This window comes from Oryctolagus cuniculus, chromosome 6 (genome assembly GCF_051225735.1).
Source record: "Oryctolagus cuniculus isolate XC-2025 breed Fujian yellow rabbit chromosome 6, ASM5122573v1, whole genome shotgun sequence".
Lineage (NCBI taxonomy): Eukaryota > Metazoa > Chordata > Mammalia > Lagomorpha > Leporidae > Oryctolagus > Oryctolagus cuniculus.
Window position 1 is genome coordinate 82359601 of NC_142872.1, and position 12638 is coordinate 82372238.

Here is a 12638-nt window from a genome sequence, read left to right on the forward strand (position 1 = left end):
ATATGCAAGGCATTGTTGTCAAGGGGACAGGGAGAAAGAAATGTGCTCCCCTTTTTTCTCTCTAGGTTGGCAAATACCCTGTCAAGGGATTCCAGGCTGGATTCATAGCAGGCTCTCCCCACAGCTAGACTGACAGTGGCTTGGACCTTTTTTTTGTTTTTAAATATTTATTTATTTATTATTTGAAAGGCAGATTTACAGAGAGGCAGGAGCAGAGAGAGAGAGAGGTTTTCCATCCAGTGGTTCACTCCCCAAATGGCTGCAATGGCCAGAGCTGGGCCCAAGCCAGGAGCCAGGAGCTTCTTCCAGGTATCCCACATGGGTTCAGCGGCCCAAGGACTTGGGATATCTTCTACTGCTTTCCCAGGCCATGGCAGAGAGCTGGATCAGAAATGGAGCACCCAGGACGTGAACCAGTGCCCATATAGGGTGCCAGCACTGCAGGTGGTGGCTTTAGCCACTACATCATAGGGTCGGCCCCTCCTGCTTGGTTTTTAAAAGACTCTAGTCTTTTTAAATTTTTTTAATCATTTAAAAAATTGTCTTGAATCTCTTCTAAAGCCTTTTTGATGAATTTGTGTTGTTTGGGAATGACTTGTATGTTTCATGAAATGGCTCTCCTTTTGGTGACCTGTTTCCTTGTGTGATCTCTGGTATTCCATGGTGAACTGCTGTTTTTTTGCAGAGATTTTAAGTGGTAATTAATTAATTAATTAATTAATGTTTCTTCCGTTGGCAGGGCTGTATGCAGGGAGAGTTTCATTTCACAACAATTTTGTGCTGGTTCACTGATGGGTCTTAGGGGATTCCTGGATACATGCAGCTGGGGCAGTGTTTATGTTCATATATTGAATTGCGGTTTGCGTGTCAGGAAGATAGTGGAATTGCAGAACTCTCCTTGTGTCATGAGAGGATGAGGATGAGGATCGTCTTGGTTTTTGTCCTACATGGAAGAAGAATTTCCATGTAGACAGGGACAATGAGCAAAGCAAGATTAATTGAAAGGGAGAAACCTCCTGCAGCAGCAGTTAAGAGGGAGCTCCAAGGGAGAAGTGACGTCAAAGACCTCGCCAGTGTCTGCCCTTTATATCCATGAAGTGGCTCTCTCTGATTGGCCCTTTTCTGAAAATCAAACCTAGATTTAACCAATTGGGAGGAGCAGAATAACAACCAATCAGAAGGTAGGGATTATAATCTTGTCTAGCTTTGATAAAAACTAAGTACAGGTAACTGACCCAACTGCCTTCCAACTGACTAAAGTGCCCATTAGCAGTGCAACACCTCACACCCTTACATCTTTCACTTGGTGCAGGGGGACAAATGCCTTTGCTCAACTTCAAGACCTGGATTCCTGCTGCTTCCAGGACTGTGTGTTGTCTGTGTGTCTGTGTGTTTGTGAGGTCAGGGAGTTCATTCTCTTGCCTAGTGCAGGTTTGTAGCACTGTTCTCGTGTGCCCGAGTTTGCGTGTGTGTGTGTGTGTGTGACTGCAGGGAACTCACTTGCCTATGTGGTTGTCAGAATCTCTACATTTGACATTAAATCCCATCCCCGTAACCCCAATAGCATCAAGTCACCCCCCTTTTTAAATATATTTTTATTATTTATTTGGGAGATAGTTACAGACAGAGAGAGGGAGAGACAGAGAGAAAGGTCTTCTATCTGCTGGTTCACTTCCCAAATGGCTCAATGGCTCCCTGAGCTGAGCTGATCCAAAACCAGGAGCTAGATCTTCTTCTGGGTCTCCCATGCAGGTGCAGGATCCCAAGCACTTGAGCCATCTTCTACTGCTTTCTCATGGCATAGCAGAGAGCTGGGTTGGAAGAAGAGCAGCCAGTACAGGAACCGGTGACCATATGGGACGACGGCACTGCGAGCGAGCGGAAGCTTAGCTCACTAAGCCACAGCGCCGGCCCCTCAAGTCCGCTTTAGTGTTTAAGTTTTGTTTTCATCCTTTTTGTTTGCTTTTAAAAAGATATATTCACTTGAATGGCAGGGTTAGAGAAAAAGAATAATTGGAGAGAGAGAGAGAGAGAGAGAGAGAGAGATGTCCCATACATTGGTTCATTCCTCAAATGGCTGCAGAGAGAGAGAGAGAGAGAGAGAGATGTCCCATACACTGGTTCACTCCTCAAATGGCTGCAATGGCCCAGGCTGAGCCAGGCTGAAGCCAGGAGCCAGGAATTCCATCTTGGTCTCCAACACTGTGGCAAGGGCCTAAGTACTTGGGTTATCTTTTGCTTGTTTCCCAGGCATATTAGCAGGGAGCTGGATCCTAAGTGAGCAGTGCTCACATGGGATGCCTGGTGTTGCAGGCAGCAGTGTAATCTGCTATACCACATTGTTAGTTCCTTGTTTTGATCCTTAAAATCTGCCTATACTGTGTATTTATCTGTATTTTAAGCTTGGTTATAATTTGGAAATATCTTTTATATTTATTTAATCCAATATTTTATGTTTTTAGCAGGAACAGGGCCTCTTTACAATAGGTGATTTACCACATTGCCAGAAATCCACCCCTCATGAAGATTCTGTTTTATTATTTGTTTATAAAAGATCTTATTTAGAATTTAGTCTTTGGATTAAATAATTATTTTTTCTATGAAAGTTTTAAATGAATTAACTAATTGTTTTCCAAAACTGTGGAAAATGAATCTTTCTATTTGACATTCTTTTTAAAAAATCTGCCCTTAGTTGCATTCCTACCATCTATATCTCTTCTCTGTTTTCAATTTCCATTCTCAGTTTAACACTTGAAGGGCTTTATACCTTTTTTCTCTTGTGGAAACATTCCCACAAATGATCAGAATCACTAAAGGAGCACAGGAATTTCCCTATTGTTGCACATTTTTTCCTTTTCCTCTGCTCTCAAATAATTCATGTGAAAATACCCCAATGATCTGCATACTTATTTCATTAATCACTTGAAGACTTTCAGAGAAGCAAAAGTCAATTCTTATTTGAGCACCTCCTGTATACTTGGCTCCTTTTAAGTCTGGAGTGATGTGTGGGAAGTGTCACGTCTGACTGGCCCACAAGGGTCTTCCTGCCCGAAGGAAGAAAACAGATGTTTATTTATTTATTTAAAACTGAGGCACCAACTCTTTATTTGAGAATCAGAGAGAGAGAGAGATAGAGAGAACTCATGTCTGCTGGTTCACTCCCAAATGCCTGCAAGGGCTGGAGCTGTGCCTAGCAGTCAAGAACCAGGAACTAAATCCAGGTTTCTCGTGTGGGTGGCAGGGACCCAACTCTTTGAACCATCCCTGCTGACTGCTATGCTTTACATTAGCAGGAAGCTGAATTTATGAGCAGAGCCAGGACTTGAACCCAAGTGCTCCCATGTGGGATGTGAGTATCCCAATCATGGACTTTAACTGTTAGGCCAAACGCATACTCTGAAGATAGTCACTTACAAGGAATCATTTCGCAAGAGACAATGTGTAATAAGCGCAGTAACGTGGAGAATGTAAATAATCACAGAGGGAATCAAGAGATTGAAGAAAGCTCTCCAGGAGTCTGCGTAGGACCCTGGAAACCACAAAGACTTGGAATGACAAGAAAGAGCAGGAGGTGCTCTGACCAGGAAGGAGTCTCCTCAGAATACTGGATGTACGTGCAACACAAGGGTTCGGAAGATGATTGGCATGTTTCCCACTGCAACCACACAAAGTAAACAATACCCAAGGAAACCACTTCTGCAAACACAGTCACTCAGTAATTGTTTTGAAGGGACACACAAGGAGTAGTTTTACAGATGAGTGTGTTGGTGGTTACAGTTTGTTTGGTAAAACAGAAACCAACAGGCAAATATTGTTCACTGATATGAACTTGGAAATGTTTCTGATCATAACTTTTCATTTTTCCCTTTATATTCTTCGGCAGGATGCAGTGGACTTTTCCCTTACAAAAGGAAAACAAGATTTATTTTCTAGGACAAACTTTAGTGCTTGCTTGGGAAACGAAATGTGAAACCCATCCAGGTGGTAGAAACAGAAGGAGGGGTGTCACAACAGTTGTCATCAGAGTGCTCTCCTGGCATCTGACTTTCTCTTATTCTGGAACGGTTCCTCTTTGACTAGTCCTTGGAAGTTTGTTTTTCTCTCAAGTAAACTTAGCTATAGTTGGATCCTGAAGGTACACATTTACCATTGCAAACATGGACTGCAGAACAAGGGACCAATGTGCTCCCAGGGAAGGGTTATTCTCATGGAACTTCCTCATGTCCCCTCTGCTACCACCATTCTTATCACTGTGTTTCACACTGAAGCCAACAGGAGCTCCACATTCTACCCTGGACTCTGGATGAATCTCATCCTTTGAGGCAAGAACAAATGGCTGGCAAACTGTTACACATGTGTTTGTAATTACTGACATTTGCATTGCTACAAATAAAAGATGCATTCTTCCTACACATGTATGGTAAGGATGGTTAGGAAAATCTGTTTTGAGTTAAGCTTCCTCTCTTTGATATGTGTTTCCAATAGCTAACCAAGAGCTGCTTTAGTTTTGTTTGTAGGATGCTGAGCTGACACCAAAGTCCATTGTTTGGACAGTATTCTGTACTTGATATCACCAATATTCAGACACCCAAGAAGAAGTCACCTGTTGGATTTAAGAAAGTCCAATAAGATGATGCTATTGTTTTTTTTTTTTTCCTCGCATATTCCCACAGGCAGAGACTTAATTAGCTGGTAGTACTTCTTTATGGGAATTGGAAAAAAAAGAAACACTTTATCACAAATATGAGGAATTAGAGGTACCTGGATGGCAGTCATGTGGCAGTGGAATGGCAAGCCCAAGGCCCTTCCTTTCTGCAATGGTCAGCTCTAAGCAAAGGTCTGCAGGTAGGCCTAGCCTGCCCAACTGCCCATTATCAGTAGCCAAGAATTAGCTAGCACACCACAAGAAATTGCTTCCTCACTTTGAAATACCCCTCCAAAATTCATGGTGGTTTAATTGCCATTGTAGCAGTTTTGGGAAGTGGATCCTAAAGAGAGGTGTTTAGCTCATGAATGTCCTGCCTTTGTGAATGTATTAATGTCGTTATTGAGAAGAGTGAGATACTAGTCACCAGCATAGGTTTGTTGTAAAGACAAATTCAGCCCCTCTTGACCTTTCTCTGTTTTACACAGTTGCCTACATTATGATACAGCACTGAAGTGCTTGCCAATGTTACCACCATGTTCTTGGACTTCTCAGCCTTCAGAACATGAGAAATAAATGGCTGTTGTTTGTATTCAGTTCTTGGCATTCTGTTACAGCAGCGTAAAGTGGACTAATATACCTTCCTCATCATAACTGAGATTCCACCCCATCCATCAGTGTAGCTTTATTTTCTAATTTTTAAAACTAAATTATATTTTTAAAGACAGAAAGTGAATTTCCTATCCACTGGTTCACTTCCTAAACATGTGCAACAGATGACACTGCCAGGAGCTAGGAACTCGATCCAAGTTTCCTATGTGAATGTCAGGTACCCAAGCACTTGAGTCATTATCTATTGCCTTTTAGGGTGCACATTATCAGGAAGCTGGAATTGAGAGCAGAGATAGGATTTGAACCCAGGTGTTCTGATAAGGGATACAGGCATTGAAAGTAGCATTTTACTGACTGCACCAAATGTGCATACGCTGTCAGCATATTATTTGATGTCCTAGCTTTGTACTTTCCATTTCCTTTATCCTCATTCCATTTTAATTCTAATAGTTTGTCTGGTAGATTGGGCTTTACTACCATTAAAGAATAAAGAATGGGGAGATTAACACAGTAATTAATTTATTTGGTATTTTTATCCCTGATTCTCCCCACTGAGTTCTTCAACATGGAGATAACTTAATTTTTCCAATACTGCCATCCTGGGCTCTACTGTTCAGAAACAAAAGATGAGGAGAGGGAAAAAGAAAAATGACCAAGCTAATTTCCCAAAGCTGTAGAGATTGAGAAGACTAGGCCCCACATGGAATAGTGGTGTCCAATCATTAATTGGGATAGTAAGTTTTCAAAAGAGTTTCTCTGAAGTCATTTGGAATTTAATGAGGTCAAAAATAATCAAGACATTGAAATTTATACCATTGCTATAAAAAAAGCATAGAAGGCAGCATTAGCAGGCAGACAGATTGACTGTACTTTGTCACAAAGCTGAGAATCTTACTCTCTCTCACTCAGGGTCTTTTCCATAATTGTATTTTGCCTAAATTTCTTTGTAGCTACTGTTGTGTATTAAAAACTACATGAATCTATTTCAAGCTCACATCTAAAATTCATAGTAAAACCAATTGACTTCTTCCTGGTCTATTCTATGCTGTGTAATATGTGACTTATATAGCAGGTCATTCTCTATATGTTGGTTTGGAAAGCAATGAGGAAGAAACCAGAACTTTAATCATAAAGGGGCCATCATTTTTTCTCTAATTGATAACCCAGTTATCAACTCAAATATGAGAGAAAACTAGGATATTCCTCTTCTACCTCCCTCTCCCAGCCCTCCCAGTCTATCCATTGATAAAAAGAGGATAGACATATGGTATTGATTTTCCATTTTAGTTCTTCATGCAATCATCAATTCACTCAATCACTATAGGTTGATTTTATATTATGTGTAAGGTACTGTGGATTTTCTGTAAAACTTGATCCAGTTCCAAGCATTTAACCACCAAAACATGTGAATGGCAAGAATGGGCTCATAAATAATGGGTACTCACTGAATAATTTGTGTCCTTGAGCCCATTGTGGTTCCTTGCATTGTGGTTCCTTGCATTTCCTCGTGCTGCTTATGGGACCTCTGCAATGACATCAACCAAGTCTAAAGCTCAGACCTATAGGCTGGGTTGTGACAACTTGTCAGCTTGGGGCCATCATGACTCCATGACTCTCCAGGCTGTCTGAAACAGGAAGGCTGTCAGGAAACAGCCATCAGAAGGTCAGCACAGCCACTCAGGGACAGTGGAATGAACTCAGGTCCTGTGATCCCAGAGGCTGCTCTTGCCAATGCTGAGCCCTGCTTCTCTTCTGCTCTTCTATTTATTGGGCAGGGCTCCTCAACACCTGTCCCAAGATCCTCTACAATGCTTTTGGCTCTAGGGTCCATGCCCTGGAGCTTATGAGTCCCATGTAGATTCTGCCTGTACTCAGAAGTGAAATCATTTTAGACCCTTGTTTATACAAGTTGGACCATTTGGGTAAAAAGGCTGAGAAAGTCTCGACTCTGTTGTTTTCTAAGAAACACTAGGCAAATCACATTGCCATGGCCTTTTCTTCTTTTGCAATTAGCATTTAATGATGACTTTTCTGTTGTTCGATGGTTAATGAGCATGTACACTATACTAGATACTGTATGGGGCATCTTCCTGAAAGGTCTCCTCTCCTCAGTGTCTGAAACATCTGCAATGGGGTGAAAACTTAGACTCAGGCAAGACTGAGCTATTTGAGCAATGTCATGTATATTCTACTAATAATCTTAAAGCACTCTGAATCCAGCATTGCTGCAAGGAAACTTTTGGTTCAACCCCTTTGTAATGTAGATGAGGATGTTGAACCAGAGGATAATGACTTGCAAAAGGCTATGCAGATGTTTAGTAGGGAAGCAGAGCTGGAACTCAGGATCCAGTAGTTTTTCCCTCCCTGCATCTTGCCTGGGATTCTGAGTCATTTTGTAGCAGTGCAGCACTCTGACCTGAAATGATTGTATAACAGAAACCTCTTACATAGGTGCCACATGATTTATCTTGAATTAGACTTTTTAATTATGTAAACTTTCAGTCATATACAAAAATTCAGAGAATATAAAAATTGAACACTGGGGATGGGCGTTTAGCCTAGCACTTAGCTCAGATCCCACATTAGAGTATCTGGGCTTGTCTCCTGTGATGGCCCAAGCAGTTGGATTGCTACCATCCACGTGGGAGACCTGAACTGAGGTCTCAGCTGCTGATTTTGGCCCAACCCAGTCCTGGACATTGTGGATATTTGAGTAGTGAATCAGTTGATGTGAGCTTTCTTTTTCTGTCTCTTTGAGTCTGATAAATAAATAAAAATTTTAAATGAACCTTCAGAGTATTTGGAATACCCAGTTTCATATATTACCAACATTTTGCCTATTTTGGCTTTCATCTATATTATCTTTTAAATTGTTGATGTACTATGTAATACTTTATCCATTTTAGTATTTTTTTGTTTTGTTCTCATACTATTGGTTGAACTCTGTAATTAACACACAATTATTCTTAGGTGTTTAAATTTAACTGAAAAGTGATCCCCGTTAAATATAAGAGTGGGAATAAGAGAGGGAGGGGATGTACAATTTGGGACATGCTCAATTGGACTTGCCCCAAATGGTGGAGTTAGAAATGTGCCAGGGGATTCCAATACAATCCCATCAAGGTGGCATGTACCAATGCCATCTCACTAGTCCAAGTGATCAATTTTAGTTCACAATTGATCACACTGATAGGTCTAAGAGTCAAAGGGATCACACAAACAAGACTAGTGTCTGCTAATACTAACTGATAGAATCAAAAAGGGAGAGAACGATGCATCATGGGAAGTGGGATACACAGCAGACTCAGAGAATGGCAGATGTCTTAAATAGCACTCTGGTCTCAGAATCAGCCCTTAAGGCATTCGGATATGGCTGAAGAGCCCAGGAGAGTATTTTAGGCATGGAAAGCTAAGACACTCTGGCAAAAAAAAAAGAAGACCTAAATGAAAGATCTCTGTGAGTGAGATCCCAGTGGAAAGAACGGGGCCATCAAAGAAGGAGGTACTTTTCTCTGAAGGGAGGAGAGAACTTCCACTTTGACTATGACCCTGTCGGAATAAGATCGAAGTCAGCGAACTCAAAAGGCTTCCATAGCCTTGGCAGCTCATGACTAGAGCCTAGGGAGATTTCTGATGCCATAAACAAGAGTGTCAAATTGTTAAGTCAACAACAGGAGTCACTGTGTACTTACTTCTCATGTGAGATCTTCCTTAATGTGTTGTCCAATGTGAAGTAATGCTATAACTAGTACTGAAACAGTATTTTACACTTAGTGTTTCTGTGTGGGTGCAAACTGATGAAATCTTTACTTAATATATACTAAATCAATCTTCTGTATATAAAGAGAATTGAAAATGAAAAAAAATTGCTAAATAGGGAGCTGGTGCTGTGGTGCAGTAGATAAAGCCATCACCTGCAGTGCCGGCATCCCATGTGGATGCTAATTCGAGACCTGGCTTCTCTACTTCTGATCCAGCTCTCGGCTATGGCCTGGGAAAGCAATGGAAGATGGCCCAAGTGCTTGGGCCCCTGCACCCATGTGGGAGACCTGGAAGAAGCTCCTGGCTCCTGTCTTTGGATTGGCGCAGCTCTGGCTGTTGTGGCCATCTGGGAAGTGAACCAGCAGATGGAAGATCTCTCTCTCTCTCTCTCTCTCTGCCTCTGCCTCTCTGTAACTCTGCCTTTCAATTAAGTAAATAAATAAATCCTTAAAAAAACACTGTGTATTTTACTATCTTATTATTTATTTATTTTGAAAGTCAGAGTTACAGAGAAGGGGGAAAGAGAGAGAGAGAGAGAGAGAAAGGGGGGGGGAGAGAGAGAGAGAGATCGATCTTAAATCTGTTGATTCACTCTCCACATGGTAGCAACAAGCTAGGAGCCTAGGACTCTATACAGGAATTCTGTCTATAATGTGGATGTCAGGGGTCCAAGCACTTGGGTGATCCTCTGCTGCTTCTTTAGATGCATTTACAGGGAGCTGGATAGGAAGTAGAGCAGCCTTGATTAGAACCAGCCCTAGGATATTGGATACCAGTGTTGCAGGCAGTGGAGGTCAATCTGCAGTGCCAAAAAGCCAGCTCCTAGAGCTCTTAGATATGTATTGTATCCATCCTGCCCTAAAAGTGGGATTGGTCATTCCTCCAAGGTATCCTGTTTGCTTTAGTAGAAATATCACTTAGGAAGCATGTAGACTTTTCAGTGGCCATGGATTAAGATGACATGAATTTACGTAATAGAATCCATGTTTTGTGTTTACCTTTCCTGAATTTACATTGTACCACAATCTCACATAGAACTTATTGCAAGGGAGACTGGGAACTTCTCAAGACTTCTTGGGAACTGTGACTCCTGCCTCTTTTGGTCTGAGTGCTTACTATTACATTGTACATACAGCAGATGTTTAATTCTTTCTTAAATTGAATTGAATTCCAAGTATTTCTTGAAAATCACTGTTCTCTGAAGCCTGTGGAAACAGAGGGCCTAAGGTTGAAGCATCTGAGATATTTTCTAGCCTGGCCTCCCTGTTTGGCAATGGGAAGACTGAGGCCAAGGAGTTAATCAAAGTGAATTAGGACTAAGGGAGAGGAAAATACATAAAATGTGTATTTTATATCTGGATGAGAGTACTTCAAAAAGTTCCTGAAAATGGAATTAAAACATGTTTTTTTTGGTGCAAAAGACTGCAATATATGCTTAGCTTTTGAAGATTACCCTTCATATAAACTTGTTGAAGACTACTCCTATGCATGGATTTCAAAATTTTTTGCACCAAACTAAATTTATCTCATAATTGCATTTTCCTTGAACTTTTTGAGTACCTTTGAATAAAATACAAATATTTTACTTATATATAAAATACATAAATATGATTTTTCTAAAAAGCATAAAACCACCTGTACACAAATAACCATAGCTATTTAAAATATAACGCTAAGGAGAGAGCTAAATGAAAAAAATCCTATCTAGTCTGTTAAGAGCTGCCTCCTCTTTGTCTAGTGGGGAAGAGGAAAGGAGAGAGAAGAGGAAGGGGATGTGATCCACTCATGATTCTGGTGATGATGTAGGTTTTCTCTCCCCAAAGGGGAAGGGATGCAGTGAGGGGGTGGAGGCAAAAAGTAGGTGCTCAGCTTTTGACAGATGAAATACCTACAGCTTATTTCTGCCTGAGACAAATTTACCATCCCTTCACTAAAACACACAGTAGTTTGCTCAGATATGAGCAGAGCAGGTGGATAGGAACATTTGTTCTCTCTCCATGCTCCCCCCGCCCCCATCCCCATCAATTACATGACCAGTGCTCTCAGTAGACATTTGATGGAGTGGTGCCTATTCTTACCCTCACATTTCTAAAAGTCCCAGTTTATTTATTTCTAGTCATTGATTCTCTGTTGTTGACTGAAAAACACAATATTTAAGAAAAAACTTTCTAGAAGACAGGCTATGTTTTTCTTTGCTTTTGTTCTTTAGAAGGCAATGTGTCATCTTGTAAAACACCACTGGTCCTATCCAAACACTTTTCCTTGGAATTATAATTAATTCAGCTCAAGATAACTCAGCAAATATGCGAGGTCTTCAATAAATTCATGGAAAATGCATATTATGAAAAAACCATGCATGGATTTCTAATTTTTTATACCCAAATGAACCACTATTTTAAGTCCATTTTTCCATAAATTCTTTTTAAAAGATAATGTTTTCTATTTGAAAGGCAGAGAGAGAGAAAAAGAGACATCCATCTTCCATCTGCTGGGTCATGTCCAAATGGCTGCATCAGCAAGGGTTGGGGGCAGTTAAGGCCAGAAGCCAGGAACACCATTTAAGTCTTCCATGTGAGTGACAGGGACCCAAGTACTTCATTTCTCACATGGTGACTGTTAGAGATGTGCATTAGCAGGAATCTGGATTGGTAGTGGAAGAGCTGGGACTTGACCCAGCCCTCCAATATGGGATGCTGGCATGCAAGCAGTGGATTAACTTGCTATATCACAATGCTGGCCTCCCCAAGAACTTTCAGATGTTTTATTTTATCTGTTGAGCATTTACCCATAAGATGGTTATAATGGGGTAAGTGAGCTGTTTTAGTTAGAATTTTAACCTTCAAAAAAGTAAATATGAAGAGGAGTATATTTTATGTGTCACCAGAATCATTTTACTTTGTTTACAAAATAGTCCACTAAGATGCACTTGGTATACTTTCTATCTTTTGGACAAACATAGGCATTACCATTTGTTTCACATACTTTTCTGAGGAGCTGGGACATTAGCCTGACCATATTTCCAACAACAGTGGATGCGAATTTTGTTTTGTACCATGTATCTTTTAATAAAAAGAATAAAGCACTAGCTCTAATAAACAAAATCTCTACCAGGAAACATAATAACATCTTCTATACAGAGGAATTGAAAGTACATCTACAGATAAGACTTCTATGCTAATCACTAAAAATAAAATTTGAGAGAAATCTAGAAATATGTCCAAGATCTTTTGGAATTTTCTCTCTTTTTTATGATGTTGAAGTGTGGCAATTTATATAGCCATGTATTTAGCTGGCTACAGCTGGCACAAACTCTAAATTTACTCTTGGTATACAGTCCCCCTTGTCTGGCCATGAGCACATTCAGGCAAAGTCTATGGGTATGCCTGGAGTTTTCTCTCTTCTTAAGCTACTTCTTGCATTCCTGGATGTGGTGGAATTTCCACCCAGTTGGTACTGTTTTTCCACCTTTCTTCATCCTTGTCGCAGTAACAAGCCTCAGCTGGGCCCATATTTGTAGAATTTTCAATTGACTATGTTTACACTCTTTCCCTGTTTAAACTCATAACACCATACCAACATAGGCATTGCAGAATCCTGAAATACTATCCAATTAAACGTA

At 40.6% G+C, this 12638-nt stretch overlaps 1 non-coding gene across 1 annotated transcript; it reads right to left on the reverse strand.

Annotated features, from left to right (window-relative positions):
- Window positions 1–12268: 12268 nt before the first annotated feature.
- On the reverse strand, window positions 12269–12404 carry LOC127490864 (small nucleolar RNA SNORA58). The gene has a single exon (XR_007919255.3). It is a non-coding gene; the product is annotated as a small nucleolar RNA SNORA58 (small nucleolar RNA).
- Between the last annotated feature and the right edge of the window lie 234 nt (window positions 12405–12638).